Source organism: Pongo pygmaeus, chromosome 7, assembly GCF_028885625.2.
Source record: "Pongo pygmaeus isolate AG05252 chromosome 7, NHGRI_mPonPyg2-v2.0_pri, whole genome shotgun sequence".
In the NCBI taxonomy this organism is placed as follows: Eukaryota; Metazoa; Chordata; class Mammalia; order Primates; family Hominidae; genus Pongo; species Pongo pygmaeus.
The window spans coordinates 37,789,006-37,810,071 of record NC_072380.2 but is presented as its reverse complement, the minus strand read 5'-3'; positions in this window follow the sequence as shown (position 1 = coordinate 37,810,071).

Sequence of the window (21,066 nt, the reverse complement as noted above, 5' to 3'; positions counted from 1 at the left end):
GGTGGGGCCAGGATTCAACCCCAGGCTGCCAGGCACTGTGTGCAGCTCCTAACCAATGCCACCCACTGCCCGTGGGCTGTGTAGAGAAGGTGGGAGGTGGGGTGCATTTAAGATTGGGCTGAAGAGCTAAAGCGAGCAAGCAGGACTCAGAGACAGGGCCTGCGGGAGATCAGGGAGAAGGACAGGGAGGCAGCTAGGGAGGAAGCTTTGAGGAAAGGGGAGGGCATGGGGTGATCTGTGCAGGGCCTTCCTGAGCAGAGGCCCCGGACCAGACTGAGCCTGGGACTTGCTGGGGACAGCAAGTGAGTCAGATTAGAGAGGGAGGTTGCCCTGGGGGCAGTTAGAGTGCAGGCCAGTGGCAGGCCAGTGGGTGGGTAGGTCTTGGATGCCAGGCAAATAATTTGATGTGCACCTTCTGAGGAGGTGGCTTCTGGGGGGATTGTGAGCCTAGAGCAGGCCAGGCATAAAGAACAAAGTCCTAGGAGGCCTGGATTCCAGGCCTGGCTCTGCCCTGAGGCATCTCACTCCTGGCCACCCAGCTCATGATTCCAGCTATCTCATTTTTAAAATAAAGGGCTTAAGCTGGGTAATCTCCCATGGCTATAAAGTTCTTTGGTAGGAACAGAAGAGTTTTAAAGGGATTGGGGGGTGAAAGAATCTTGGGGTCCGACAAGGTAGAACTGTAGGGATCTTGGAGACCTTCTGTCCACTCTGTTTTGCAAGTGGGGAAACTGAGACACAGAAAGGCTGAGTGATTTTCCCAAGCTACACAGCTCATGATTGGCAGAGCTCCTGAGCCTTTAGGTCTACTATTCCTGCCAGTGCTTGCTCCCCTGCAGGGAGAAGCTGTGGGGACTTTGATGGAGGTGGGATGGAAGATGCAGGGCAGCGAGGCACGCCTGGCGGTGCCACCAGCTTCGTCCCTGGCCCTTCACCAGCACCAGCTGGGAAATGGTCTCCACATGGACCCAGGTCCACAGTGGCAGCTCGGAGCCACTGATCTCGGGGCTGCAGTCTGCCACAGCAAGCCCCCGCCTCTAGGGGGATGCTCTTAAATGCTCATCTGCAAAATCACCAGGGCAGCCCCTGCTTAGGGCTGTGAGCTGAGGCCATTATGTCCTGAGAGCCATCCGCAGGGGAAATCGAAGTCTGAGGTGGGACCCAAGTCAGTGGCCAGTGTGGGGTGATCCTGGGGGCCTGGGCTCCCCTTTTGGCTTGCTGGGCCCAGAGCCCTGTCCTCACACCTCCTGTGGCCCATGAGAAGGGGCAGGTATTGTGGCCTGAGCTCCAGGGCTGGCTGGAGCTGGTCAGGGTGACTGCTGGCCCGAGACCTGACACGTGAGCAAACCATCCTCCCAGGTTCTTCCTAGTGCCCGTGTCAAAGGTGTCTGGTAAAAGTTAACAGGTCTCCCTGTCTCCAGGAGATCAGAGGAACAACTGGAGCTTACTGGGGGTCAGGGAGAGGTCGCCGAAACTTGTCTGATGGGGCAGTCTCTGGAGCTGACCCTGGTGCAGGGACCTGTCTCACTCCCTGGTTTGATCCAAGACCCAGGACTCTTTCCAGGGTGGGCGGCCCGAGCCCCTGTCTGTCTGAAGGCCCCTTACGTGGTGGCCATTGTCTTCCCAGCTCCGGGTCCAAGTGTGGGTGTGGAGGGGAGGGGGTGTGGCAGGGAGGGAGCAGGATGGCTCTGCTGATGAGATGCTGGATGGAATCTGGGCCCTGACCTGGCCTGGCCAGGTGTGACCCCTGGTGGCCCAGAGGGTGAGGAGGTGAGGGCTGGGGGCTGGGAGAAGGCTGTTGGCTAACATTTAGCACGACCTTTGAAGATGTAAATTCTTCCCCAGCTCCTGCTGGGATTGATGGGGTCAGAGTTCACAGGCATGGTTGCCTCGTTCTCCAAGTGGGCTGGAAATCTCGCAGACAGATGAGTTAGGGTCCCCTGTAACCGGCCCTTCCCCAGAGGTGAAGGGCTCACAGGAAATGCTATTTCTGCTCTCCTGAATCAGGTCCAGTGACTTGGAGGCCTCAGGAGGGGCCGATGGAAGTTGTTTTTTCCCAAATGCTCACGTTTCTCCTGGGTATGTATCTTGGGTGTGTTTGTGTTTGGCCCCATTAAGATCAACCACTGGACCATTTGGGAGAGAACCTCTACCTCCTGCCCCTGCCTGACTTGTACTTTTTATTCTGCAAATACTAGATTGCTTGAGGCTTCCTGTTCCCCTGTGCTCTGTCCTGGTTCCTGCCTATTTCCTCTGCAGTAGCCCCGCCCATCTTCTCAGCTTAGATAACTCCTGCTCACCTTTCTGCATTGCCTCCTCCAGGAAGCCTTCTTGGAATGGCTCTGTTCCCCTATGGCATTCAACAGTTCATTCAGTAAACTAGTATTATTTACTATGTACCTGGCCCTGTTCTATTTGGAATGTATCCGTGCATAAAACACACCAAAATCCTTCCCTCTATTACATCCTAGAGGGTAATAACAGTTTTATATGTATTAACAAACTTAATCTGTAGAACATCCCTACAAAGGAGGTCAATTATTTTATAATTATTTTTTGAGACAGGGTCTCACTCTGTCACCCAGGCTGGAGTGCAGAGGTACAGTCATGGCTCACTGCAGCCTCGACCTCCTGGGCTCAAGGGATCCTCCCACTTCAGCCTCCCAGGTAGCTGGGACTACAGCTGTGCCCCACCACACCCAGCTAACAGGTCAGTTATTATCCACATTTCCGATAGGAGTTTACACAGCTGATAAGGGTCATGTTAAATTAACTTAAATCAAATTAAATTATTCAATTGAATTATTTAATTTAATTTAATGTAATCCTTACAACAGCCTGATGAGATAGATGCTATTTTCCTCATTTTATGGATGAGGAACCCAAGACTGAGAGGGGTTAGGTAACTGATCCCCGGTCACCTAGTCAAGAAGGATTAGCACCATGGGGATGACTCTAAGCTGGTACAGGCCCCTATGGCCCCCATAAGAATGTCACTCTGTGTTGCCAAAGCATTTTCTGTCTCTAAAGATCTGCTTATCTTCTCCATTATCCTGGGAGTGCCTCCAAGGCAGTGATCTTGATTTATTTATCTGTATCCTTTGAACTCCCATTGTGTTGGGCGCGTAATGGGCGTCTGACAAATACTTGTCTGTGGATTGATGGACAGCTGAATTTCGGCAAAGTTGAGAATAAAGCAGCTAATATTTATTGCACGTACTCTGTGCCGGGCTGTGCTTTGGTCCTGGCTAGACATGACCTCTTTTAGTCCTTAAAATAGACGAATTAGCCGTCCAGAGGCTGGCTGCTAGTGTGGGCTAAAGATGGGGTTTGAATCACAGGTTTCTCGCTCCAAAAATCCATATCCTATGGATATTTCTGTGCCACAGGAAGCCAATCAATGGAAAAGTGGCCACTCTGGAAGGCATCCAACCCTAAGCCTCTTGGGCTTTGCTGTTTTGGTCCCCATCCGGCCAGACAGGAGTGGAGGGGATAGGCCCTTTGTGCTGGGAGTGGCATTTACAATAGAGTGAAAGCCATCTGGGGAAGTTGGGGGTTGGGTCTCAAGATTATCCCCACCAGTTCAGATGTGGGAAGGAGTTAAAGGGCGGCGATTGGGCACATTAAATTTTTACTGATTATTGCTGAATCGGTAACAGTCTGTTCCAGGGAAACAGCTGGATTCAGACTGAACTGGCAGACACCGCACGTGTTCTACAGAGAAGAAAGAGGATGATGGTAAAGCAGACTGCAGTCTTCAGGCCTGGAGCAGAGAAGGGAGAGTTCCTGCTCTAGGTATGTTTAGTGCCTTTGTTCTGGCATCTGTTTTTCCCCCGCCCTTTTTCAATTAGGAAGGAAGAAGAAAGTAGAGTCTTCTGACTCATCTACCCATGGGGCTTAGGAGACTAAGGGCCACTGTGTGTGTGTTGTGGGAGGCAGGGGAATGCGTGACAGGGACCTACGGTTGTAGGGCACAGCAGAGCACCGGAGCCCATGTCCTGGGCCTCCCAGGCTGTCACCCTGCCATCGGGGCACATTGACTTCCGGTGCCCTCCAGCCTCCCGCAAGAGCCAGCCACGTCAAGTCCTCCTACGCCCCTTTGGTTAATCCCCTATTTTGCTTGACTAAGAGTCAAAAGGCAAGAGGACGGCACCCAAATGAACTAAGCTCACTGAAATCACTGGCAGGGTAATTTGATAGACGAGTTGGCCAGCACCCACTTCGGGAATTAAGCAAAGCCTGCGCCATGGAGACAGTGGGAAATAACCTTGAGTGACTGTGGTGAACAGGCGGCCTCATTTCACCCGGGGGGACAGCCCCAGCCCCAGCTCCGCAACTCAGATTGGAAGATGGTGTGCAGTGTCTGCTGGGCTGACGGGTGACATTTCTCTCCCAGTGGTCTCTCCCTTCAAAGCAGGACGAAGGTCTCAGCAGTGGGGCCTTGGGCAGAACCAACAGCCCCCTCGGTTGCTGCTCAGACTCACCTGGGTTTAGGGTAGCTAACTGCTGAGGAGGGGACAACTGGAACCCTGCCTCAGGGTTCCCTCCCACCAGCCCACCCAGGTAAGGGCTCCAGCAGATGCTCTTGTTTGTTGAGTTCACCCATCTGTTGATGGAACACAGAGGAAACAAGGGGCTTTCAACAGACCGGAGTCATGTTATAAAATGGGTGTTTTATGGGCCACATGCAGAAACTGACCACTTGCAGAAGGCTGCCCCATTCTGCAGAGAGGCCAGTTGTGAGGGAGAAACTTCTAGGTCCTTTCATCGAGATGAGGATTGTTAGCTCTGACTTCAGATAAGCAGAATAAACAAGCCTCAGCCCAAGTGGGAACTGGTTCTGCCCCCTTTCTTTGCTTTTCTAAGCCATCAAAGCCAAGTTCCTAAAGCCGGACTGTCTCACGGTGCTTTCTGATGGTTTCATTGTTTTGTTTATTGTGCTTATGGCAAGTGCTAACAGACCGCTTTCAAAGTGTGTTGATATTTCGGTTGTTTTTGAATGGCCCTTCTGTTTTTCTGCATCTGGACAGCATTAGAGTCTGGCCCCAGGGAACCACTGGGTTCCTATAAAAGTGTACCAGGTCCTCTTCTGCAGCAAACACTGGCCATGACAAGATCAGACACCCCATTTGGGCGGGAACACACACCAAAAATTAGAGCGGAATCATGAGGCCACCTTCAGCAGCCAGGGAAGACAGGCCTGGGCTGGGAAGAGCCCAGTGAGTGTTGCCAAGTGGACTGTGGGTGTTCTCTTTCTGTCCATGGACGTGCTGTGGTCTTCCTGCAAGAAGAACTCTACCGAGCCAAGGGTAGGGTGATGCCATGAGATGGTCGTTGTCCACAGCTTCATAGATTTCCCCCTCCCCCAACTTCTCTGTCTTTTTTTTTCTTTTTTTTTTTTTCTAGAGGTCTCACTCTGTCGCCCAGCAACGTAGCTCACTGCAGCCTCAGACTGCTGGGCTCAAACAATCCTCCTGCTTCAGCCTCCTGAGTAGCTGGGGCTACCGGCACGTGCCACCATGCCCAGTTAATTAATTTATTTATTCTCTTTAGTTTTAGTAGAGATGAGGTCTCACTCTGTTGCCCAGGCTGGTCTCGAACTCCTGGGCTCAAGTGATCCTCCCACCTCGGCCTCTCAAAGTGCTGGGATTACAGGTGTGAGCCATTGTGCCCAGCCTCTCTCTCTGTCTTCTAAATTTCTGGTTACCTGGTCAACCACCAGCATAGTTTTCAAATAGGAGGTTCTTGAGGACTGGACAAGGAACAAGAGCTGGAAAAGGGAGAATGGCCTAGTGTCCAGGAGAAGCCTGGAAGAGGCAGCACAGCCCCAGGGCCCCCACACTGCAGCTCCTGACCTGCTCCAGGCAGAAGCTCTTTTGGGGGATCTTTTGCAACATTACCCAAAGGGCTGGACCTGGGAAAGGACATGGTGGAATTGTCCTCCTACGACACTGTCTTTGGTTTTCAAGGGCTTTCCCTTCCTATGTCTGCTCCAGCTCCACCCAACCCTCACCAGCCCCACGGTGTGCTGCATCAGAACACTTTAGGCTAATGCAAAACCAGGCTCCAACCAGCTCCCTCTGGTGGGAGAGAATTTGGGGGTACGATCTCACTTAACTTTGTAAGATTAGCACAAACTCGAATCTATTTCCTTATCTTTCCTTCTTTCTTTTTTCTTTTTCTTTTTTTTTTTTTTTCACCCAGGCTAAAGTACAGTAGTGCAATCACAGCTTATTGCAGCCTCAAACTCCTAGGCTCAAATGATCCTCTTGCCTCAACTTCCTGAGTAGCCGGGACTGCAAGCACGTGTCACCATGCCTGGCTAATTTTTAAATTTTTTTGTAGAGATAGGGTCTTGCTATGTTGTCAAGGCTGGTCTAATCCATTTCTTCAAGGCCTTCCCTGTTTTCCCCCTTCCAAATTGCCTGAGGTTTTCTTTAGCCCACGAACCTGATCAGCTTGTAAACAGTCCTCTCTGGTTTGGTATCAGGAGTTGCAGGGCCCTCTTCTGCCTGATGTTCAGACAGCTCTGTGGTTCGGTATGAGAAGATCCTGACTGAGCAGTTCCCATGAGCTCCTGCTAAGTCACATGGGATGGAGAATGAAAGGCGGCAAGTGAGCTTTGGTGCTTCCGTGCTGCAGTTCAAGGAAATCCAGGGAGCTGGGGGAAGAAAAAAGCTAGCTCTGTCAGTTGGTTCTAAAAAGAACCATGGAGGCTCTTAGACCTGCAATCAGCTATAAAGACCTGCAATCTTTATAGCTATACACCCTAGCCTTTTTTTCTAGCTGTGTATTATCTTGTTAAGGATTCTCTTTTAAGCTGTCTGTCCTTCTTGAAGTTTTAGCATCCTTAGAATTGGATATATCCTTGTGTTTACTTTCATCCATTTGGGACACTGGATAAAGCCCTAAACAGCACCATTTTGTTTTTGTGTTTTTGTTCCATTGGCTCTTGGTTCCAGCAAGGAGACAATGTGAGACGCTTGGTCCAGGGCCAGGCACATCCTGACAGGCTAGGCTGATTGGCCTCTGAGAAGCTGAGCACACCCTCCACTGAGGCAGGAATATTCTATGAGAAGGACTTTCCTGTTTTCCGATTCCTTGAATAGGCAAGGTAGAGAATGGTGGTCTTCTGTCTCCCACACCGTGTGTGTGTGTGTGTGTGTGAACACTTGTCATTTTGAAAAATTGTAAACTTTATTTAGCAGTTTCTTTCTCACTGAGGTTTCTCCTTGTGTGAAACTTTAATTTTATAGCTTTGGCTATTAATTCATCACGGGCACCACCATCAATAAATATTTATTGAGCTTTCACTGGGCACGGCATGTTGAAATAAGAACTATATATTTGACTCAAGAGGAGTTCATAGGGGATGGGGTTAGATTTTGGGAGTGGGCAGAAAAAACCTCTTTGAGGTCTCTTGCAACCCTGGGATTTTATGGCTTTGTAACCAAGGTGATAGGGTCAGTTTGACACATATCAGGCAGTCAGCTCGACACACATCTGGCAATCAGCTCAAACAAGAGAATGGGGCTTTGAGAGGTTCATGGGCCATCATAAAGATAGTCGCCTTTAGAAAACCCACCCAGAACTGGCAGTGAGACTGCCATCAGCAGTGCTAGCAGATGTCCACTCTGGGACCCAGGGCTGCAAAGGGATAAAGTCGATCTTCTTGGTCTTCCTTATAGTGCCCTGTGGAAGTAAGTACTTGCTGATTGAGTGATGGTTTGCCCTTTGATTCTGGAATTTAAAGGGAACAGGTGTGATGGCTCGCACCTGTAATCCCAGAGCTTTGGGAGACTCAGGCAGGAGGGGCACTTGAGGCCAGGATTTTGAGACCAGCCTGGGCAACATAACAAGACCCCAGCCCTACAAAAATGAAAAAAATTAACAGGCATGGTGGCATGTGCTTGTAGTCCCAGCTACTTGGAAGGCTGAGACAGGAGGATCGCTTGAGCCCAGGAGCTGGAGACTGCAGTGAGCTATGATTGTGCCAACGCACTCCATCCTGGGCGACAGAGAGACCCTATGCTAAGTAAATTACAATAAAGTAGAATAAAATAAAATAAGGTAAAAGGAGTCTAGAGCTTGGGAAAGTTTGGAGCCTGTTGATGCTTTGGTAGGAGAGGATGGAGTGTCTTTTTTTGTAGACTTCTCAGTGGCAGTCTGTTGGGTGCCCCTGAGCACTGTGGGCTAGGGGAAGGCTATAGGAGGGGAGCTGTGTGAGTCTCTTGGATCCCTAATCAGACCAGAAGCAGCCAGCCTGCCGCAGCAGTGATGCGGGCCTCCTAGAGGGTTTTCTTCAACATTATGAAGATGAAGAGGGCTCTGAGAATTCCCTTTGGACCTGGGCTCCATGCTAATTGCCTCCATATTTATGGGATGATGGGAGGACCACAGTGGCAGCCTCTGAAGTAGAGTCTGGGGATGATTCAGCAAAGCAGCCCTGGCTCTGGTGGTTGTTGGGCACTGGTAGATCTGAGCCTCCAGGGGCCCAGAGGCTCAGCTCCCTGTTGCCAGGCAGGCATGGTGCTATTATTATTGTTATTATTATTATTATTCCCTTTTTCTAAAAGAGAAGCTGAAACAGAAATCCAGAATGGTGAAGTGCCCAGGTAATACTGTGGGAACCACAGAGTCAAGGTAAACAGGAGCGGGAGAGTCTGTATCTCCTGCCTTCCAGCTCATGGTTCCTCTACTGCCAAGGGGAAGGGGCAGGGGATTGAGTAGTGCTGATCCTGTCTTTTTCGTAAAAGATGATGTTCGGTGTCTCACAAGCAGCTGCTTTTCCCCTGAGGTTAAACTGGTGGTATTAGGGCTAAAGGAGGCTGATAGAGAAGCCAGGAACTAGGGAATACTGCCTGGTCCCATATCTATCCCTAGCTGGACTGTGGGCTAGCTACCTTGCCTTGCCGAGCCTTGGTTTCCGTATCTGTAAAGTGAGGATAACAGGGTTAACTATCTCATGGGAATGTTATGGGCAGTGGATGAAATAAAATATACAAGGAGATTCGAATCATGCTTGGAACAAATGTTAGTGACTAATAAATAGGTGCTGAGATAGGGAGGCAGTCTGGTGGTGAAGCGTGCACACTCAGAGCCTGGCTGCCTGAGCCCAGAGAGTTCAAGTGACTTGCCAGGTCACGCAGCTAGTGAGGGGCGGAGTCGTGGTGAGTTCCCAGTGCAGCAGTCTTTCCAGATCTTTCCATGTTGGATCCTTTGATCAGGGGACTTGGGGTCGGCTCTCCAGGCACCAGTGCTAGTCATAGGAGGGGCCCATCTTGGGGACTGGGGTGTCCTCTTAGGATAACTGTCAGTTGGTAAGGGGCACAGCATTGGAGAGACAGCAGGGGCTCCTGGGGAGATGGCTCTGGGGTGAGCCTGAGCCTCGACCTTGTCTGCCACAATGCAGTGGCTGAAGTCGCCTCCGGGCGGAGCGGAAGCCACATGGGACGGGCAGGGTGGGAACACCCCCGGTGCTCTGGGATCTCAGCATGGCTTTCCATCAAGCCTCTGTTGGTGCCTGGTTCCCCCATAAAGCCATTATGTACTGGGAGAATTAATCATGCCGTTAGGTAAGCATTATGGCACTTTTATGGCAGCTTTGAAGCTAATCTGTCACTAATGCCTGCTGGATTATCATGATTTCTTGCAGTTGTGATTCATTAACTGGAGGCCTAATGGTAATTCTATTAAACATCTTCCATCACTGTTTGCCCCAACATGTCCCCACTCTCTGTTCTATTGTGCTGTTGCAGTGGCGTGACTGGCAACCTGTGTGGTCTCCAAAATTGGAGCCCCAGCGAGATGAACAGATCCCCCAGCCAGCCAGAAACTGCCCAGCCATGTGTCTACCCACTGCCCAAGCTCAGAGCACTTCTCCTTGCCTCAGCTCATGCTGCCAATGAGCATTCTTTGCGCTTTTTCAACTTTAGCTTTTCTCCAGAGGAGGCCACAGTGCCTTTCCTGAAATCCCCATCACTGCCTTTAAGAGGGCAGGTGATGCAGAGGTGAAGGTGAGGCTGTATAGATGGGTGAGTTTCAGAGTGAGATAAGAACCCACAGCTCCCAGGGGACTGTTAGACCTGGCAGAGCCTACCTGGGCTGGAAGTGTGTTTGGGGCCCGGAGAGAGAAATAGGAGCACTGCTAAAGAAATCCAGGCACACCCTCGCCTTTTTCTTCTTGCTCAGGGCTGACAGCACTCACGGGCAAGGAGGCAGGCAGAGGGGCAGGAGAGTGGCTGTGGTGCCCATGTCAGGCCTGCCCATGTTCATAAAACCCCTTGCAGAGAGCTTTCAGCAAGAGATGGTTCTCTTAGGCTGGCTGCTGTCTGCAAAAGGTCAGCTTCAGGGCAGGGCTTGACGGATGGGCTGTGAGCAGGCAAGAAAAAGCAAGCTGAGGAGGAGGGGGCTGGTGTGTGTGTGTGGGGTGGGGGGTGGGAAGAAGTCGGTGGAGACCTGGAGCGTGGGCTCTGTCCTGGTGCCAGAGGAGGCTGGGAGGACAGCGTCTTGTTCCTCCTTCCGCACCATCCATCAAGTCCAGTGCTGATATCTCAACAATCTATAACCTCCTCCTCCTCTCTAACCTGCTCAAGTGCGCACCAGCTCTGACCCTTCCCGCCCTCACTTGGGCCTCGGCTGCTGCAGGTTGATGGATGGCTTCCCCTCCCGCCGGGCTTGCCTCCCTGCAGCTGGGGAAACAGGCACAGGTAGAGGTGGGGTCAAGCCCGGGGCAGCCACAGCACCGAGGCCAAGGGACCCTGTGTTTCCAGCCGCAGCAGGTGCTACGAGGGAAATAGAAATAGAACAGAGAGAGGAAACAAGCAGCGAATTCCAACTATATAAGGAGGAAAGGGGAAAAAAAAGCACCCCAAACTGAAACCAAAAAACCTCTCTGCATCCCGAGGTCTTCCAAGACTTCTGAAAATCTTGAACATGGTGTGATGTCTTCTGTGCACAGTTACAGCGTAGTCTGCTCCAACCCATCTGTGTTTTCTCACGCCTGTGCGCTTTAAGAACCGCTGAAATGAAAAACAAGTTAAAAAATCCGTAGATGTATATATAGTGAGGCTGAGAAAGAGAGGACAGTACCCTGCAGCCTGTACAGCCTGTATTTGCTTTTTTATTTAAATTTTTTTTTTTGCCAGTGTTTGTTGCAAGAAAAAGTGTATAAAAATAATCCTTAGACAACTGGAGTAAATATTCGCAACACATCAGCTGAGTGCAAGTCAGGATCCAATGCTCTCATCCTTCCTCTTTCTGGGCATTGATGGAAGGAATAGAAAGGATCTTTGCCTGTTTTTCCAGCTTCTAGGTGACTGCATTTCTTGTTCTAGTTGAAACTGGTTCTTCTGGTGAGGTTTGCAAACTGGACAGGTGGGGTGAGGACTGGATAGCTGATCCAGTAATGAGAGGCTACATTGAGAAGTTCCCTCTAAGAGGGCTTAGAGGTCTTTTGAAAACAAGAAGTGACTAGCAGCCTGGAAATGGTGTGTGTGTGTGGTGGGAAGTGCTGCTGCGGAGGCCTGAGCCCACTGCCAAGAAGGTCAGGTGAGAATTCAGCTCGGCATTGGTGGACTCCTCCTTGGCCTTGAAGTCCCCTCCTCAATACCTCAGTGGCTGGCCACCCCTGCAGCCTGGCACTGACATCCCATGCTGCTTCCTTGTTGGAACTTTTATAGGCCGAGTAGGATGTCCAGGAGGGACTCTCCAGACATGCGGCTTGGGGTTTTTGGAATTTTAAATGAATTGAAGAGAGAGAGAGGTGGTAGGTGGGGGAGAGGGTGTGAGTAGAACAAGAGAAAGACACGGTGAAGAAAGGAAATGGGGGAAAACAGAAATTGCAAGGCTGGGGGGAGAGAGAGAAGAGTGCAAGAAGAAGATCCAAGAGCGAGATGGTCACAGGACAGGAGTCAGCAGGGAGAGCAAGAGGGAAAGGAAATTTAATGAGGGCAACTTGAAGGCCAGCGTTCACCAACAGCTGGCGGGGTGCCGAGTTTGATCTCCTTGTGAGTCAGGCGGTCTGATTAATTGTGGCCTGTGGAGGAGGACGGACACCTGGCCCTGCTGCTGGGCTCTTTGATCTGCAGGGTTTCTCAGGGCCTGTGGGAGGGGAGTTGCGTGTATGTGTGTGCTCCCAGGGCACCGAAGCCTCGCGGGGGTTCCCTGGGAAGGAAGCGAGGGAGTGCAGGGACAGCGGCCTTCGGAGAGGCCTCTGGGGTGTGGGGACGGGCCAGGAGGGGCCTGAAGCCTCCTAGAGCTGAGAGGCCCATGGGGACAAAACTCCTGAGAGGAAGACTTTCAGGGGAACTTGGAATGGAGGGGGGCCACTTGGAGAGAAAAGTTCATAATCTCAGGGTGATTTGGCATTCACCCCAACTCTCGTTCTCTGCAAGGGAATAACTGAATGGTTAGGGAGAACCAGTGGGAGTAGATAGCCATTTGCACAAAATTATGTTATGTTGCTTGTGGCTACAGGGCTGAGCCCCATTCCTTCCTTCCTTCCTTCCTTCCTCCCCTCCACTCTTCTCCCTTCCCCTCTCCTCCCCTCCCCTTCCTTTCTTTTTTGAGACAGGGTCTCCCTCTGTTGCCCAGGCTGGAGTGCAGTGGTGCAATCATAGCTCACTGTAGCCTCAAACTCCCGGGCTCTAGCCATCTACCCACTTCAGCCTCCTGAGTAGCTGAGACTATTGGCACATGCCACCACTTCTGGCTAAGTTTTTAATGTTTTGGAGAGATGAGGTTTTGCCATGTTGTCCAGGCTGGTATGGAACTCCTGGGCTCAGGTGATCCTCCCTGCTCAGCCTCCCAAAGTTCTGGAATTATAGGCATGAGCCACTGTGCCCGGCCAGAAGCGAGCTCTTCTAGGGATGTGAGGAGAAGGGTGATAGAGGGCTCCCTCGAACTGGCTTCATTTTATACATGTTAGATGAAAACAGATTTGAGAAAAGAAAGCGACATATTGCCAAAAAAAAAAAAAAAAAAAGCCTCAAGAAGAAGGAAAAAAGGAACTAAAACCCTAATGCCCTTAAAAAAGAAAACCAAAAAAAAAAAAAAAAATCATAAATTATGTCTTTGGACTAAATCCATTGGTGTTCTGCCAATTTCAAATAATAGTGTAACTTGATTAAAAAACTTTACAGGATTTAAAGTTGTTGGCTTCTCTGGCTCCTCCCTGAGACTTCTCCTTAAGTCACTGTCTACAACAGGCTAATTTGTTCCCAGATTCCTTAATCTTCAGTGAGTTGATGATGACGCTTATAACTCCGTAGCCATATTTGAAGCGTTCATGATCTCTTTCGCTCATGACTTCCACCTAGAATTTGAGGAGACTTAAAACATTACCCTGAACATGTGCTGCTATTGAAATGCAGTGCGTGTGCGTGTGTGTGTGTCTGTCTCTGTGAGTGTATGCTTATGTGTAAACTTTTCAGATTTTGCCTGCCTTGGTCTTCTTCTGGGCTGCCAAACTGTTGCTCATAGCTGCCTTAAGACTCCGAAAAGGGAAGCACTGGGAACAATAAGAATGTCTCCCAAGAGTTCAGCCAGAACACAGGATGTGGGTTGGGAGGGATACAGGCTCCGATGACTAGCAGCAAAGTGAATTCCAAAGTGCAGGGCACATTTTCTGGGGGGATTGGGGTTTTGACCGAATGCTATTAGCACGGTTTAGGGGGCGGCGGTGGGGCAATGCAGAGGGCACCAGCCTTGCCTCTGAAGGCCTGAGTTCAAATTCCGGCTCCATGACTCAGTGACTAGCTGCGTGACCTTGGGCCTGCCCCTTCATCAGTTTCCTTGTCTAGAAAATGAAAGGAAAAATCCTTGCCTCGCAGGCTTGTTCTGAGGATTAAATGCATTAGTTTCTGTGAAAGCACCCTGTAAATGATGAAGCCTTCAATTAACAGCAGGCATTAGAATCACTTCTTCTATTACAGAAATCCAGGTCTCTTTAAACGCTCGTGTTGACAGCAGGGATGTTTTAATTTCAAACAGGGTTGGCGCACAGAGGGCATTAGCAAAAGGGGCCCCCGTGTTACCTGCTCCCCTTGGGGCACCTGCTCTCCTGTAATTATTGTTTACTAATAAGTACGTCTGTTCATCAATGTTCCATTAAACCCGGCTGCAGTCCTTCACCTGGCTGGCCTGGCTTTTCCGGATGGGACAATGCAGGGGCGCTGGGCGCTCCGTCCAGTGGTGTGTCTCTTGGCCTCTGGGCTGCTGCACTCGGCCTTTCCAGGGAGGGTGGGTCCCCAGCTGAGCAAGTGGCAGCAACTCTCAAATTTGTGCTCTTGTGCACAGTTTCATTCCCACTTCAGACTGTTTTGCTTGTTCATAAGGGGAACATTGCATACCTCTAGCCTGGGCTCCCTGGAGCTTCTCTGCTTGTCAGTAAGTCCTCAGATGTGAGGATATTGCTATGGTTGAAAGCTGAATGGGTGGTGTCTGGAGCTCAGGCTCTGGGTTCCAATGCCTGCTCTGGCATGGGGCCTGTGGGACCTGGGGCATGCCATCCCTGACATGGAGGGAACCCTTCCAGGCCTCTGTAAAACTCCTGATCAGTGTTGGGCACATAGTAGATGCTCAAGAAATGATTATTTTTCTAAGATCAGCAGTGTTGACCCTGGGTGTACATTGAAATTACTAGGTAAATTTCCAAGGCCCAGGCCCCACCTCTAGAAATTCTGGTTGTTGTGATCTGAAGTTAAACCTTAACATCAATAGTGTTATCAAAGTTCTCAGGTGATTCTAACGTGTAACCAAGGTTAAGAAATACCAGAGTGTCTCAAACTTAATGTTCATACATATCAGCTGGTGATCTTATTAAAATGTAGATTGAGGCCAGGCACAGTGGCTCACTCCTGTAATTCCAGTCCTTTGGGAGGGCCGAGGCGGGTGGATCACCTGAGGTCAGGAGTTTGAGACCAGCCTGGCCAACATGGTGAAATCCCGTCTCAACTAAAAATACAAAAATTAGTTGGGTGTGGTGGCAGGTGCCTGTAATCCCAGCTACTCAGGAGGCTGAAGCAAGAGAATTGCTGGAATCCGGGAGGTGGAGGTTGCAGTGAGCTGAGATTGCACCATTGCACTCCAGCCCAGGCAGACAACAGCGAGACTCTGTCTTAAAAAAAAAAAAAAAAAAAATTAGCTGGGCATGGTGGTGTGTACCGGTAGTCCCAGTTACTTGGGAGGCTGAGGCAGGAGGATCGCTTGAGCCTGGGAGGTGGAGGTTGTAGTGAGCCGAGAGCACACCACTGCACTCCAGCCTGGGTGACAGGAGTGAAACCCTGTCTCAAAAAAAAAAATGTAGATTCTGAGTCAGAAGTGTGGGGCAGTGGGACTTCTGCATTACTACCAAGCCAAGCATGCCAATGCCGCGATCATGGACCACACTTTGAGGAGCAAGTCTCTATCGTTCCCCGATCCTTATGCCTCAGTGTGCCTGGCCAAGGCTATGGATGGGAGGCCCTGGGAAGCAAGTGGAGATGAATACATGAAGAAACTTGGGTGGAAACTACTGAGGCTTCCTTAAGAATGTTCCTGCCAGGTACCAGTCCTGGAATCTGCAATCCTCTACACACACACACACACACACACACACACACACGTCTCCTTCTGAATCCAGTCTAGAATACCAATATAAATAGCAGCCAGAAGATGTTTTCCAATATTTCCAAGTTATCTAGTTTGAAAATATTGGAAATATTTCTATGTTTCCAAGCTTTCTAGTTCATTCTTGAAGATAATCAAATGAATGAAAACATTTGCCATGGAACATTGAGGACCCACGCCGTGAGTTTAAATACCTACTCATAATACTCAAGTGGAAAAGTAATCCCTAACCTGGGCTTAGGGATTACCAAATGAAACTACCACAGGTGGCTAGGATAACGCAGCAAAACCCAGTGAGGCTGCAAAGTGACAGGTAATACAGGCACACGGAACGGAGGATGCATTTGTTTGAGGGAGACAGAACTGACCATGGAACAAAGGGTTTCTGGGCAATGGGAGACAGCCTTCCAGACAGCACTCAGCTTGGAAGAGTCTCCCTAGAGCCAATGACAGGGATGTATATAAACTACTGCCCCTCTCTCAGCGCAGGTGCAGAAGATGTTTGGGAGCAGGCACTTTTGCAGTAGACACTGGCAGAGTTGGTTTTCCAGGGAGTAAGATCAAGCTTACAGCACATTTCATGAATTAATGGCATGGTACATAGAGAATGGAATCACCAGAGTATCTAGCTGATGAAGACTCCTCATTAAAAAATGAGCTTTGAGCAACTGAGGGTCCTCTGCAGCTAGACTCTCTGCTAAGACCTTGGAAAGGATGAATCTGACATGCAGTGTGGATAGTTATACCAGCTAGGGGCCACCCCATGTGACATGCAGCATGTGACATGATCTGATCAGCAGAGGATGAACACTTAGGACCACCATGGAAGAAGAAAGCCCTGATCTGACCCACCTTGGAGGATTTCGCTCAAGGAAAAGAATTTTGTTGTAAGGTTGAGGGCTGATAGTTGACATGAGAACCACATGGTAGCCACGCCTGTCTCTTTGGTTGGACCGTAAAACTGGGCCTAAGTTAACTGTTCAGCAAACAGTATAGAGTTTTTCTTTAGGTTGGGATCATCAGTCTCAGTATTTTTTTTTTTTTTTTAAGACAGAGTCTTGCTCTGTCATCCAGGCTGCAGTGCAGTGGCACAATCTTGGCTCACTGCAACCTCTGCCTCCCGGATTCAAGTGATTCTCCTGCCTCAGCCTCCTGAGTAGCTGGGATTACAGGCGTGTGCTACCATGCCTAGCTAATTTTTGTATTTTTAGTAGAGATGGGGTTTCTCCATGTTGGCCAGGCTGGTCTCGAACTCCTGACCTCAGGTGATCCGCTCACCTCAGCCTCCCAAAGTGCGGGATTACAGGTGTGAGCCATCGTGCCTGGTTGTCTCAGTTCCTTTTTATTGTCTTTGTAAAGTCAGGTTGTTAGAAACAGATATCTGGGTACCATGAACCCAGCTGCCCATCACTGTCGAGGTCCTGGTATATCGGGTGGTCAGGCAAGGAACCCCTTTTCCGGCAAGCTTCCTGCACACAGCTTATTCTTGCCTTGAGATGCTACCCATTTCCAGAAAACCAGAGGAGAGCACCACACAGGCTTCCGTTGGCTTGTCTGAGCACATCCACCTCCAAGAAGTCTGGGGCCTGTTTGTATGCAGAAATCGACATGTGCCATTTTGGAAATCTTGTTTTATTGCTCCTTTTCCTCCGACAGTCCCCCTCCTCTGCCACCGCCTCTTTCCCTCCTTAGGAATCCTAGTCCCAGATGTGACTCTCTCTGTTTCCTTTGGCTGGGAATTTGCCGTTTTCCCATAACCCAGTCGGGTTGCCTGTTAGAGAAACCAAAAAACTCCAACTTTCTGGGAAGACAGCTAATTAAATTCCCAAGGAGGGAAGAGGAAAGCCCCCTCTGAAACAGACAGATACGACCTCATAGTATATAATAATCACAGAAGAGAAAGTGCCTGGGTTGAGCCTAGGGAGACGGTAACATGGTGTTCTGTTTCTTAATGTCCTCTGCAAAGAAGCTGGCCCTGGGTTTAAAATAGCCCTCTGGTAAAAGCAACTATTTAAAGAGTATTGGGGTCTGAAAAATGCAAAACAAAGTGTTGTTGATTAAAAACACATGGTTTGTTCTTGAGACTCTAGTAGCCAGCAAAATCAAATGTGACAGTGTTTTGGCTTTTTCTATCCCACAAGACATGATGGTGATTTATTAGAGTCATGTCAGCTGTGGTTAAAAAAAGTTTGCTGTGTTGTCTTAATAAAAAAAGGCTTTACCTTGGAGCTGTCAAACTCCCTTTCTCCTCTGGTTTGAAGCAGTGGCTGCAAGGCCCTTGGCTCTCCTGCAGGGACTTCTCCCCAAGGGGCAGACTTCTGCCTTTGGAGAGTGCATGAGGTCACCGGGCGCTGCATGTTTCTTGGTGGAGATGCAGGATGGGCTTTAAGGCAGGGGCTATAGCCCGATCTTGCTTTACCAGACTTGTAGGTGGAGAGTACAGAGATGCTGCACCCATCTTGGAGCTGAAGCATGGCTTGACCTGGCTGGTTTAAGGTGGGGGGCTTTGGATCGAAGGAGCACTGTGGAAAGGGAAGTTTTTAGCCCGTGGGCTTCTGTACGCATGTGTGCTTGCAGATAACAAGAAGTTGGGCTGTTAGTTGAATAGAAGGGAAATTTCCTAGTCAAAGCTCCTTTGGTTCTAAGGAAGAGAAACTCCCCAAATTCAAGTAAACAAGATTTATTGAAAGGACGTAACAGTCCATTTCACAGACATCTAAGAAAAGAAAGACCGTCTGGGGAATGGGAGTGGGCAGCCTGCACCAGAGCTGCGTTCTCTGCTTTTCTGGAGCTGTGTGGCCTCTTACTGCCGCTGGGTTTCTGTTCTGTTCTCTGCCTAGGGCTTTCCTCAGGGAGATTCTTAGCTTTTGCTTCTTCCTGGCTTTGGCTGGCTACACATCACCTGTGTCCCAATGCTGCGCCATCCTATTCTTGTTTAACTCTGCTCATCATTCTCCACCTTAGTCTCATTGCCTCCACCCCAAATTCCTAAGAGAAAATTCAGTTGTCTTAATCTGAGTCAGTTATGTGTCTCTGATGTAATCAGCTGTCACTCAGGAGCAGTGCTAGGCAGGTCAGCTACAGAAAGGAACTGTATTAGGGAAATTGAAGAAAGCAATGACAGGGATGTGTTTTTGTCCTGAGAATCAGTGGGGGCTGAGATTGAGAATCAGCCATCACCGTTTCCGAATGCCCCTCTACCTCTTCCCCAGGAAGGGTCATGATCACACTAGGAAGGTGAAAATCCAGGGGATAGTTTTAAGTCTTTCCTGTAGACATGCCCAGAAAGTGAAAAGATGACATTATTATTTTTTAAATTAGTAACATGGTTGCTTTTTCCTAATTACATAAGAAACACACAAATGATTGTAGAAAACTTGGAAAACAGCAACACACAAATATAGAAATAAAAAGCACCCTTAAAACTTGGAAAACAGCAACACACAAATATAGAAATAAAAAGCACCCTTAATGCGAGATAACTGCCGTTAACATATTGGTATATTTCCTTCCATTCTTTCTTCTTTAAGTAGTAGCCTGAGGCTATGCGAATGTTCTGTGCTTAAGATCTGTCTTTTTGCTTTAATTATATGTCTTCAGACTCTGTAAGACTTTAGGATTGCTTGAAATTTACTCTTATAATTTTCCCTGAGCACACAGAATTGTTTTTTCCCCTGGCTCTCTTACCTTTTCCTGTAAGTGGTAGCTCAAATGAAATTGGTATTTGTTAGTACCTCTCTGCTGCCACCTTACTTTCATGCAAGTCACCACCCTCCCCTCCAGACAACCAGGATTGTTATTATTACTATTATCTGGTTTGTTTATTTTTTGAGATAGAGTCTCACTCTGTCTCCCAGGCTGGAGTGCAGTGGTGTGATCTTGGCTCACTGCAGCCTCCGCCTCCTGGGCTCAAGCAATTATCCTGACTCAGCCTCCCAGGTAGCTGAGATTATAGGCACCAGCCATCACGCCCGGCTAATCGGCTAATTTTTATATTTTTAGTAGAGACGGGGTTTCACCATTTTGGCCAGGCTAGTCTTGAATTCCTGACCACCTGCCTTGGCCTCCCAAAGTGCTGGGATTACAGGCATGAGCCACCGCACCTGGCAGACCATGATTGTTTTTTTTTTTTCAACTTTGGGATCCATTTTATTACTGAAATTTCAAGAATGTAATATAAACACTCAATTTTACTAGCTCCAAATAGTCTGATGGTGAACCTAAGTTATTTCTAAATTCTGAGACCGTGATTGTTTTTAAAATGCTTCCACTCTTGCATTCTTTCCACTCTCTTCTTCTGGGTGATCTTTTCAAGCCACAAATCTGTTCTCATCATTCTTTGCTGGAAATCCTTTGCTGGTTATCTCTTGCATTCAGGATAAGATAGAAAAGATATCTAACAAGTTCCTCCTCTGCCTCACTTGCTCAGAGTTTCCAACCACATGCACCTTCTCTCAGTCTTTTGACTAACTTCAATCACTTTCCTGCCTCAGGCCTTTGCAAATGCTGTTCCTGCTGTTCCAAACTACTTCACCCAAGTCTTTAGCTGGCTAAAGTGGACTCAGCGTCCAGCTCTCAGGTCAGATGTTGCTTCCCCAGAGAATCCTTTTCTTGACACTGGCCCTCTATATAGTCCCTCAATATCCCTCTTACTTTTCCTTCATGCTACTTATTACTGTTTGTAATTATACCCTGATTTGTTTGGTTGCTATGGAATGTCTGTGTCCCTGATAGATATGTGTGTCTCTAAGGCAGAGCAAATCTGTTGTGTGAAAGGTTGTACCCTATTCCTGCTTTCATCCCTGGTCCCTGACTCAGCCACTGCCCTCACTTCCCCACCCCTAGTGCAGTGCCTGCCATAGATTAGATACTCAATCGATGCTTGTTGAATGAATAAGTGATGCCGATTCTTACCTGCTGCAAACGTACAAGTGAGGAGCCATAATGCTGCAGCATGTTGGATCGGGAGGTCTAGGCAGATAACATGGTTTTAAATAGAACTTGGTGTGAGTAGCTTTCATATTTGCCGTAATTTGTGACTGTCCCTAAGGCTCACGGCATACAGTAATTTGTGATTGTGGTGAGGTCTGAGCTTGCACCGTATCTGCTGAAATGCCAGTGTGTGAGGCAGATTCCTGCCTGGTGAGTGAGACAGATTTTCAGTGCTGTAGCTACACCTTAACGTGGCTTAGCTATTGTCTGCTTCTCACATTCTATGGGGATCTTTCTACAGGGAGAGTGCATTCTAGAGCATCTCTGACAGCTGGTCAAGGCTCTGGGATTGAATACCTCCATGAAACAGAGCTCTCTGCCTCTGAATCAGCCTGGTGGATAGCTCTGGCTCTTAGATAGAGCTTCCTTGAGTTAAAGAGAGATTTAGCTTCCTTAGAACCTTTAACTATTGACTGCCTTCTGTCTTTTGAGGAAACATCAATTTCATTCAAGGGCCATTTACTG